Consider the following 11,637-nt stretch of genomic DNA (forward strand, 5'->3'; position numbering starts at 1 on the left):
TCTTTTTCTCCGCTCCCCCTTTCTGTCGCTTAGTGCCTCTATTCATTTTTTCTAACCAGTTAATCGTATAATCACCACCACAACCAATCTACTGAATGACTTGACCACCATTAGTCCAACTTCCAACACACAAATGCGCAGACGCGATTTACTACACTGTTTTACTTTTTTACGCGATTTACTACACTGCCATGAAATTCCCAGAAGGCATTGCTTCATTTTAATTTTCTCAAACAATCAAATACAAAATACCAGTAGATTTGTTTTATTTTAAACCATGAACATTTTTTAAAATCATAACAAGAAATTTCCCTTCAAAAGTAAAGCAGGCTGATGTAAAACTTGAAATACACCATGACTATGATGTATACAGGTATGTGTGGTATAAATACCAATCAGGTCAACAGTGTCAAGTACTGCATGCAAAATCATAAGAGATATGAAACCTGGAAGCGCGTTGGGATCTTGTTTAGCATGCAAGAGAGAGTGGGCCGCGTCAGTGCCACTAGGGTCCGCTGTGATCCATTTAGCGTGCTCGGCCGGTCTAGACCTCTGCGCGGCCGTTCTGGCATCTGCCTAATTGCCAGACCGCCCAGTCCGTCCCTGCACCGGCCCAAATAGCACGTCGGCCCACCGGGCATTTGCCCGGTATGCCAGATTACCAGTCCGTGCCTGCCTGCAGTGGGATTGTACCTGCACACTTAAATATATGCATCTACATTTGTATAAATTTCCTGTGAAATGTGTGAAATGATCTGTCATCGCTCACCTGCTCCTTCCCCTTTCTCTCGCAGGCTGTCTCATCGCTCTCACTTTGAGAGTGAGAGTGATTTGGTACAGCGATCTGGGAAATTAACAAATGTTTTCACTGGTTGTGTTTTCTCTCTCCACTGGCACAGGTTGAAGAGGTATGAGGTCTCTAAACCACGCTGACAATATTACCAACATGATGACTAGGTTCGTATTGTGAAATTCCCTGAATAAATTACTGTGCCCACTCGTTCTCTTATCTGGTTATGAGTACTGTTATGAGCACCGTTTCTGGTATTTGGGATGGGTATTTCTTTTAAGTAAACTTCCCAGAAATATTCTCTATTAACTGTTTTCTGTAAGCCTCACAACAAAATGAATTTAACTCCTTATATTACAGGTGAACATGTTAGAAGAGTATTGTGCTCACATGACACAAGAAGTTTTAATTCAGGATTTCACCTTGATTGACAATAATCCATCAGCATCTGACCCCAGTAATGCACGTTATGAAATGCTGGCAGTTTTTTTTTTTATATCTATCTATATCTATCTATCTTGCAAAGAGCTTTTGATGAGCTGTGTTTGATTTGACTCCTAAACTGATCTGTGACATGAGGTTTTTATCTAGCCTATTTACTGAATTGAGGTGGCAGATCAAATAAAAAATGTACCTCAACGCTGCTTGGAAGCAGTCTGAATTTGACATTTTGAACTTTAATTTACTGTAAACAGTCAACATAGACTGTCATGATAAGCAGGAAATCAGATGCACTGACTTGTTTTTGCTGCGTCAGCCCCGCCAAACAAATCCACACCTACAGCGCACACGTTTCCTGAACTGATTTTGATAAAGAAATAGCACATCATTAGAAAAAAAACCTTTGATTTGAATGAAGAACACTGAACAATGAACTTAACTAGTAACGCACAGTAAAGAAACACTCGACAATGAGCTCAATCTTTCATTGCAGGATATGCAAATACTCAAGCGATTTGGGATAATCCCATATTTTCCCCTTCGAGTGTTGCGCTTTCAATTCTGCCTGTATTGATCTGACTGGTGAGTGAGCAATATTGATTCCAGGTCAACAGAAATGTGCCCCCGTGCCACACGTCATACGCAGAGAGCTGCAGCGGGACATCAGAGGCACCGGGAAAGGTTGACCTGCAATGTCCACTGAACTCCAGTTCCTTTTCTGTCAGCCCGAGCACAGACGACAAACACCTGATGAAATCGCAACTTTGAGATACCAGGTTCGCTTTGAAGTCAGAGATAAAGACGTTTGCAAGGGCATGTTTTTTTGCGGCGGAGCTTTTGATAACGTATTGTTTCATGACGACAGCAGAAAAGATGAAAACCACAGTAGTCTTTGGAGACTCCAAAAAAAAAAAAAAAAAAAGAAGAAGAAGAAAAAAAAAAACGTTGAAAAAAAAGAAATCTCAGTTTGATATAATTGCTGGAAATATCATAAAGTTCGACATCAGTGGAAATCGTAAGCATTCTTTCCACAGCTAATGGAGTTCATAAACTGGTGCTTTTTGAGTTATGATGCTTTATCTCAAACGTTATAACAGTAATCCTCTTCAATAGTTGGCCCTCATAGTTTGCCAATTTCTGTTTTTACGAGCCAGTTTGACAACTCACTCCTGATTGAGCTCTTACACATGAAGCCTACAAACAAGCCACGCCGCTTTGTCATTCTTTGAGAATTTGACACTTGCAGAATTCCATTTGAGCGATTGGTGGTTTTGAAAAATTCAAGTCAGCGGCATACAGTAGAAGTCAATGGTCTACCATTCAAGTTACTGGTGTACCGCAGTGGTAATGCTTCAATACCTTCACTAGTGTGTTTCATTGCTGGTATGGTGGCTCTCAGGCCCATTGTGTATATGAAGGCAGAGGTGTAGTGACTGTTTTCACTGTCTCCTCCCTGGGAATTCCCCTCTGTTCCAGGCTCTAACAGCCTGTTGGAGCCGCAGCTGTACATATGTGTGTGTGTGTCATGATGTATACACACTTTAGAGTTCAGTTATTCACATTTCAGTGCGCGTGTAGGCTTGCGTTATTGTAAGTGTGCATGTGTTTGTGTGTGTGTGTGTGTATGTGTGTGTGTGTGTGTGTGTGTGTTTCCTCTCTCATTCCCAGGGTTCTGCGGAGTTAAACCCTCTTAAATGTCCCCCTGGCTTTTGTCCTCACGTTTCAGCTGAATTTCCCCGCATTCATCCCACCATTCAGACTCTGTGTGTCCGAGCGCTCAGGAATGCACTGGGTTTGACAGGCGCCTGAACTGTGTGTATGTGTGTGTGTACATGTACATGCGTGTAAATGAGCATACAACAGAAAGAAAGACGAAGAGGTTTGGAAAGGGGAGTGGATTTTTTTTTTTTCCTTTTTCTTCTCCCAACCCCCCCCCCCCCCTCCACCCTCTCCACCCTCTGCCCCTCCACCCCACCCGTCCTCCTCTTTTTCGATGCAAAGGTGCTCAGTTGGACTCGGAAACACACAATCACCTTACCTTTGCGCACATATACTTTTCACCTTTCTATACGCATATACACTCACATACATGCACACACACACACACACACACACACACAATCAACACCCACACACACTTCAAGTCACATGTGCTCTCACTCAAAGAGAGCTCTGCACCCACTCACCCTGACACCCACACAACCACCCACACACTCACGTGCACTGCCAAATAGCTCTCACTCTTTACCCTCCCACCCTATCCCCTCCCCACCCACCCACCACCACCACCACCACCACTGAGCACACACATGTACACACACACACACACACACACACATGTACACACACACACACACACACACAGAGTTTCACACTAAGCGCCGGGCATGCGCCTGATCTGGTTTCCTCTTTGCTTTGCGAGCGACCCGCAGTGATAAAATAAACACAAATACGTGATAATCACATTCCAGACATTTCTCTCCTGCCGGTGGGAAGTTTCAACTGGTTTTCTGCAAGAGTTGGTTTGACTGTGTGTGTGTGTGTGTGTGTGTGTGTGTGTGTGTGTGTGTGTGTGTGTGTGTGTGTGATGTGTGCAACCCCGGAGAGAAAAAAGGAGAAAGAAAATGAGAGAGAGGGAACAAAGAGATCTGGGGCGAAGTCTCACACATTCCTCAGTCCTGCCAATATCCTACCAGTATACTAGACCATCGCGGCTCTACACACATGGACACACACACACACACACACACACAGCACAGCACAGCAAGAGCGTACCATATCTGAATAAAATCTCCTCATTTGCACTACCACTATGGCATCAATCTAACATTACCAATTCAAAACTTTGCTTGCAAATGATATCATGCAATATTTAAATAGAACAAACACTCACACTGACAAAAGCATCATCAAACCTAAAAGAAAAAATAAAATAAATAACAGCACTGCACAGGATTCAAAAGCTGGAGGAGGTGAGTGAAAAGAAGCCACTGATTAAAAACACAACCAAAAAAAAGAGAGAGAAAAAACCAAAAAAAAAAAAAACATAAATCTGCAACAAAGCATCTAAAAACCAACAAGAAAAGACAATCCTACCTTGTGTTATAACTGACTGACTTTGTTTTTGGTAGGAAGAGACCCAGGGAGACACAAGCAGTGAGAAAAAAAGGCTGTAAACGTGAGAATCGGAGACTTGTATTGAAAGAGTGGATGTAGATGGGACCTACCTGAGCACATGGCCCGCATGGCATGCACACTTCCTCAGTCAACACGCTTTGTTTCTCCTCCTCTCTGCTGCATGCTTCTCCTCCATCTGTCTGTCTCTCTGCGACTCTCTTCTTGTCTTTCTCCCCCCTCTCTCTCTCTCTCTCTCCCTCTCTCTCTCTCTCTATCTTTCTCACTCTCTCTCTCTTTCTGTCCCTCTCTCCTCCCCTCTCCTGCTCTACAAGCCCTCTTCTCTCAACGTGCGCCGCTCTCTTCAAACTTTCAGCTTTTTCTGGAGAGGAAAAAAAAAAAAGAAGAAAAAAAAAAAACCCACATCAACTTGTCCCTCATTTTGCACCTCGCTCTTCTTCTCAGACTCTATAGCGTTCAATAAAGTTGTCCCTTTTTATGCAAGTGAGAGTGATCCATGAAGGCAGTCTTAACTTGAATGCCCCCCCCCCACACCATGCCGCATGGTGTGTGTGTGTGTGTGTGTGTGTGTGAATATTTATACATGTGTGTCATTCACCGTCCACACATATATTTTGAAATATTTTTCTCGGCTTTTCTCTGTTGGTCCACCTTTCCTTCCTCTCACTTTCTCACTCAAACACACACAAATATCTTTTACAGTATATGTCAATTTACAATACTCAGATGTTGTGCTGATGTGCATTTCCTTGGCTTAACTGGGCTTGACAATGAAATCCAACCTCCAGTTCATTTATATAGCATATTGCTCTCATTGAAATGGACAAATCTCAGCTGGAGAATACAGGAGAAGGATAGTGACAGAGAAATGTAATGTACTGTTATCTAATGTGATTAACAAATGTATTGCAATATTCAACTGCCATAAAGCTGAATGAATGCACAGACTATTGACTAAGAAAAATATACATTGATGTTACTTAATTGATTTATTGCATAGGATTAGAAAAAATGTTATTTATTTATTTTCCGGTTCAGGAAGTGCTACCTTGTTGTACCACATGATGCCAAGTCATAGGGATGCGGTTGGGGATGATAGTCGTTGTACAGACACCAGAAACCAAGGTTCATGTTGTGTATCTTAAAGGTTGTTAGTCAGCATCATACTTGAGCTGCCATAGGTAAAATGAAATGAAATACGATTTGAGTGAACGCTCAGATACGCTGAGCTCAGATTCGTTGGCAACTTCACAAACACGTTCATTAAAAATGTTCCCTCCTGATAATTAACAGACAATGGCCCCTTTGCACAGCCACTCATCTTTAGAAATTCCATCACACGTCACGTCTACATCGTCTTCATTTATTAGTTCAGATGTGTACAATTACAAATCTGTGAACGAACAAAGCATGGGCTCTCGTGAGTCATAAGAAGAATTAAAAGCATGCACTTGTTGCTGATCATGTGATGAATGAAGTGATGCAATAATGTGAAACATGATGTCTGCTCCGGATTTGTAATTACTGAACTCAAAATGAAGATTATTCACACATTTTTTGGTGTGTGTTGAAATTTCTATGCTTATATTGTGTCCTAATTATGTTGATTGAAAAGTGTAATCCAGACAGCGTTATGTTATATTATCTGTTGAGAATGAATAGTATTAACATCATTGTCAGGAGTAATATCTTATATGCTGCATGTGCACATCATGTTATTGTCCAATTCCCCCCTTTGACTGTCAAAGCACAGGTTACTTCTCTTGGTCTGAACTTTATCCTCACTTATAAATTATGCATTAATAATCAAGTAGGACCTGCACAGTGTGTAATTTGAATTAGCATAATTATACACTGCTGTAAGTGCCTGCTTGTCAGTCTATTATCTGCCGCATACTGGACACATGTTATTGTATTCTGACAATTTTTCTGACACCATTTATTAATCTGTGCTTTCATTTGGTGCGTGCAAAGATTAAATGACAAATTATATTGCCTTCAAGACGATCTAGTCCACCTAGACCTTCCTCCAAATTATTTTTCCAACTTACAGTTTGTTAGTTACAAAATGACCTCTGGTTCTGTAGCCTTGAAAACAACCTGATCATGGATGTTTTATTTTGGCTATAAAAAGGTGTGCTGTGTGAGTGACAGTCAGGCGCTCATTTGGATCCGTTAGCTATGAGTTTCCCTGCTCTGGATGCAGAGAAATTGTGAAAAAACACATACTTGTGTTGACGTTGCAATCAGAAATTCCAAACATGGTTTAGTAAGGCAGCGGCAACCCAAACACAGCTCAGGGGGCTGTGAGAGGGGATGAATGTTGTCCATAATCTGCCGTTGTCTTTTCCATTCCCCCTCTAAATATTATCCCATGTTTCCACCGGCTCCATAATATTATGGAAGGGAAGTGGATGAGGTATCTGGGTGCTTTTGCATGTGAAGGGACTGCAGTCACAGTCCAGTGTGAATGTTGTACGGTTGCTGGCGAATGAGCGCGGCATTTGTACATTTTGTAAAACATACCTTGTTGTTTTTCCTGCCTCTCGTCTTTGACACAAATTATGGCTGATGTGACGTCTCAACAGAGGGAACTTCCTCCAGTGTGCTCTGTAATGTCACTTAATAACACAGGCGAGCTAGTGTATCTGCCACCATGAAACGCATTCTCAATGAGATATCACACAAGAAGGCTAGAAACCGAGAAAGCTGGCAAGCAGGTGTATTTGTAATGCTTAATTTACCCGCAAGCCATACTGCCAACCGCCCAACCCCGCAACCACTAACAATCAAGACATGATAAGTGATTTCATTTCGCTTTCTGCTTTTGTGCAGCAGATTAGAAACTCTTCGGGAGCAGCCTTTTCTATTGAATGACCATGCTACATGCCCACCTCCTCTTCGCATCCACCCTTCTTCCCCTTACCAGCTGTGTGTGTGCGTGTGTGTGTGTATAAGTGTGTATATGTGTGTGGGAGTGTGAGGGTGAAGGAGGACCACTCTGCGTGGGCTGAACAGTGCTCGGGCTTTCTCTGCTGTGGTGTTAATAGGCCTTTTTCTCCCCTCAGCGGGACACAGAAAGCTGTCATTTACATGGAGGTAATGGAGTGATGGAGAAGTGGATGGAATATGTGTGGGCGAACGATGATGAAGGCCTAGCACCTCTCTCTCTTTCTCTCTCTCTCTCTTTCTCTCTCTCTCTATCTCCCTCACTCATTTTTTCCCTTCTCTTGCTTTTCTTTAGTCGTTCTCTCCTTCCCTGTCTTGATGTAAGCCTGGGTCTCTCTTTTTCTTACATTACTCATCAAGAGGTTGTTATGATTGCTGCCAAACAGAATAAATCCTGACACTGGAAATAAACATTAAAAGTCCTCAACGATGTTCTGATTTAAAAAAAAAAAAAAAAAAAGTTTTATTGCTGTAAAACCTAAAAAAGGTAACTGTAAAAGATCAAATGATTCGTTATTCTTTCATAATCTATTAACTATCATTTGGTTATCAAAGAATTTTGTCTTGCTTGGCAGTGACACACGGTCTGTGGCTGAGATTGAGTGCCATCCAAACACATGGGAGAATGAATTCGCTCTGTGGGAGAGTAAAATAGCCTGCGTAGAAAGGGAAGGCAATCATCCAACCAAGCTGCTACGATGAATTTAGTTGTTCAGTTAAATGACATGAATTTCAGGAGAAAGGGTCCGATCGTTTTTCTCCCAGTTGTGTCAGCAGTTATACTGAAATTGAACAATCAGTTGAGAACTTGACACAATATTACACTGAGCTCTGTGTATGTGCTCCACCCGAGCTGCTGATTTTCTGTAATCTGAAGAATTCTCCAAAGACAGGAAATTGATGAATTGAAAACTTTACAGGTGTAAATGAAAGAAACAAATAATAAGTTTCAACATTAAAATCACATAAGAATGATTAAATAAGCTTTCAGCAGCATATTCAACTATTGTTTTCTTTAGAGGACAATCCTACTATTAAAGGCAATTTAATAGCTGTTCTGGAGCATTCAATTAAATCACATGATCCTCATCAGCAAGAAGTGGATAATCACATTTTTTAGAATTTTAAAGACTTCCATATTAGGTTTATATTTCATGTTCTTTTTTCTTGGCACTATATTTTATGTTTAAAATATATCAGATTTGATGCATGTTCAGTTTCTTGCTAAACAAACACAAAAGGTTTAAAAAAACAGCAAACAGCTGAGAGGAGGCACTATTTTCTCAGAGAGCTCAGACATTGTTCATGCATGTCATGTGTTGAGGGAGTAGAAGCGTCTTTGCCAAGGAAGGTACTTTTGCTTTGTTTGTTAAAGCCGAGGCATCATACAGTTGTCTTTGATGAAGGGATTGTCCGTGGGAAAGTTTAAGATGTTAATGGTGACAATAAATAGCACAAAGAGAGTGAAAGTTCTCATGAGTTTCACAATATGCATGTCCTTGTGATCACTGTGATCATTTAGGTGTTAGTGTATCTAGTGTAAGAAAACAAAAGATAATTTTGTGAAACGGAAACAGCAGTTGTATAAACAAGCGATGCCTACATTAAAAAATCAAATAGCATAAACCTCAATAAAGTGTACAATTTAACGTCTAACGTCAAACCTGATTTTTCCATTGAAACTTTCCCTTCAGTTTCTAGAAATGTAGAAAAAAAAAACGGTATTTTATGTTCAGTGTGTGAAATACGGCGGTCGGGGTTCCTGGTGCCGTGGGTGTGGGTGGTACTTCCAAAACACATCAGCCACTAGATCCAAAGTAGCTACACAAGAACAAGCGTGGTTGTGTTTTTATTGCTTATATGATTGGTTTGTTCTGTGTTATAAGGTCAGTTTAAGGCTTTTTATTTTTTTCTTGGAGATAAATAAATGCCTTTTATTCTGCATACAGAATCAATTATTTCTTGTTCACATTTCACTTTTTTTGTTGACATTTTAAATATGCTGAGGTGGAGCAAATTGCATCCATATTCTGTGAATGCTTTGACTGCAATTTATTTTAATTGTTTTCAGGGGGTTCAAGTTCCCAGACCCCTGAGACACCCTTATTTCACTCTCCTTATACAGTATACTACAGTATATGTGTGCTTTTTGCAGCTCTTCGTATTAGCTCTATGATGCTAATGTTGAGTGAAATAAAATGTTTTTATGCCTTTCAATCAAATTCAATATTGTAGACATATTATGTATCTTAATCATAAGAGAGATCTTCTTCAGAAATGAAAACAAAGTTGGGTGGGTTTGAACAGTTCTTGGCTGCACAGCATGTAGTTGATGATGTAGCTACTAGTTTGTATTTAATAGCTCGACAAAATCAACAACTCATTTTACCTCCTTGAATGAAACACACTAAATTAACATCTTATTAACTTACATCTTAATAATCTTATTTCAGAGATAAACAGCTGCAGGTAATAACTCCAAATGGAGCTGTGACGGGAGTAAACTGCAGTGAGTTTAGTTCTGTATCAGGAGACACACATGGGGGATCAGGGGGGATTCTCCCCTCCTTTTTCCGAGCGAAGGGTGGTCCCATCATCTTGTCGCTGACAGGAAACGCTCACCACAAACCAACGTTTTCTGCCACCCAGAGCAAACTCACGCAAACACACTTAAATGCATACACACATGCACGCGCACAGACTACCCATCGCCTATAAGCACCATATGATTGTCACAGTGATCTATCTTACACATATTCATATGCTACAACTACCCACCAGGCTGTGAGAGAGAGGGGAAATACTAATACCAGTGTGGGAAAAGAAATAACACTTGTGTGTGCACATGCATGTACGTATGTGCGTGTGTGTGCTAGAGTGAGTGTGTGTGCATGCGCGTGTGTGTGATTTCCCTTCACCTTGAACAGGGAATTCCCCTTAGTTTTTTCTCTGCGGAGGGGACTCTGTACTTTTGTCCCGACAGAGAGCACACCTCTCACTCTGAGTTCCGGAAACTTTTCTCATCCTCTGCTCTTTACCTATTTAGCCTCCTTCTAATACAAGACTTTGATGTGTCATCATCATGATGTATATCTCAGCTTTGTCACATATGATTCTCCAAACAATGCTTTCAACTTGTGTAGGTACATATGACACATGATGATACAATGACCTCATGAGCATGCTAGATAATTCATGCATAGAGTCGCTCAATTAGTGATTTTGCTTACTTACTCATTTAGTCCATGTTGATTGATAGTGTTCTTGTTTGTTTTTGTTGGAAATATCTTTCATCTCTCCGTCACAGTCACCAACTTCCAGTCATAATAGAAGAGAAATGATAATATAATTTTTTGTCGCACAAAAAAAGAAATAATGAATAATAATAATTAATATTCTCTGTCAAAACAGGGACTTTTCTTTAACGCACTAACAAAAACCAAGAGATGCAAATATTGGACTAATTGGGCAAAGTTAAATATCAGTGAATCAACTAGAGGTTTATTTCTACCAATAATATCAATATCAGTTTAATTCAGGAACAACCAAAGTCTGAAAATGTCTCAGACTGTGAATTTACCAAAATCTGACAATTATATAATTATATATTAATCATAATATCATTCAACGGTTGTTTTAGTTGAAAACAAGAAGTGCACACGCAATTTTATAATGAGAAATTATCCAAATATACAGACTTCTAAAACTGTACCACATGCATTGGAAAATGGTCAGAAAACCTGTTCATGTATATAAAAAGTAAAGTAAATGTCAAGCAGTCTTGGCTATTTGCCATCCTTATAGCAACTTTTAAAAGGGCAATGCAAATATTTCTTTTAAAAACTAAAACTTTAGCATATACAGTATGAAGGTTTCAAATTCAGTTAAATTACTTTTCTAGCACCTTTACATTAGAGAAGTTGTGAGTGCCAGCATCGTACTGCCAGCTACACTAAAAATATTTGCTCAGTTTCACGTTACGGCTGAAAAAGTTTCTTGATTTAATCAGATCATTTCCATATTGTCACAAGATATTCTCACGACACATTTTCTCATTATTAATACATATGAAATTATTCCTTCTTAAACAGGAAACTTTTCTTGTTATGATAGCAAAGCAGTTGAACTTATCTCACGAAACATTTTCGCTATTACACAAAATCAATGAATCTTTCTTTATCATGAAACTTTTCTTGTTTCTCACATTTTGATTACATTCTATTTAAGTATCTTAGTGGTAGTGTATTGACTAGAGGTTTATGAGGATGCACATGAAATCATTTTATCAAAATATGGACAGTTGTAAATGTTGAGACTTTAAA

The sequence above is a fragment of the Scomber japonicus genome, chromosome 11 (genome assembly GCF_027409825.1).
Source record: "Scomber japonicus isolate fScoJap1 chromosome 11, fScoJap1.pri, whole genome shotgun sequence".
NCBI lineage: Eukaryota > Metazoa > Chordata > Actinopteri > Scombriformes > Scombridae > Scomber > Scomber japonicus.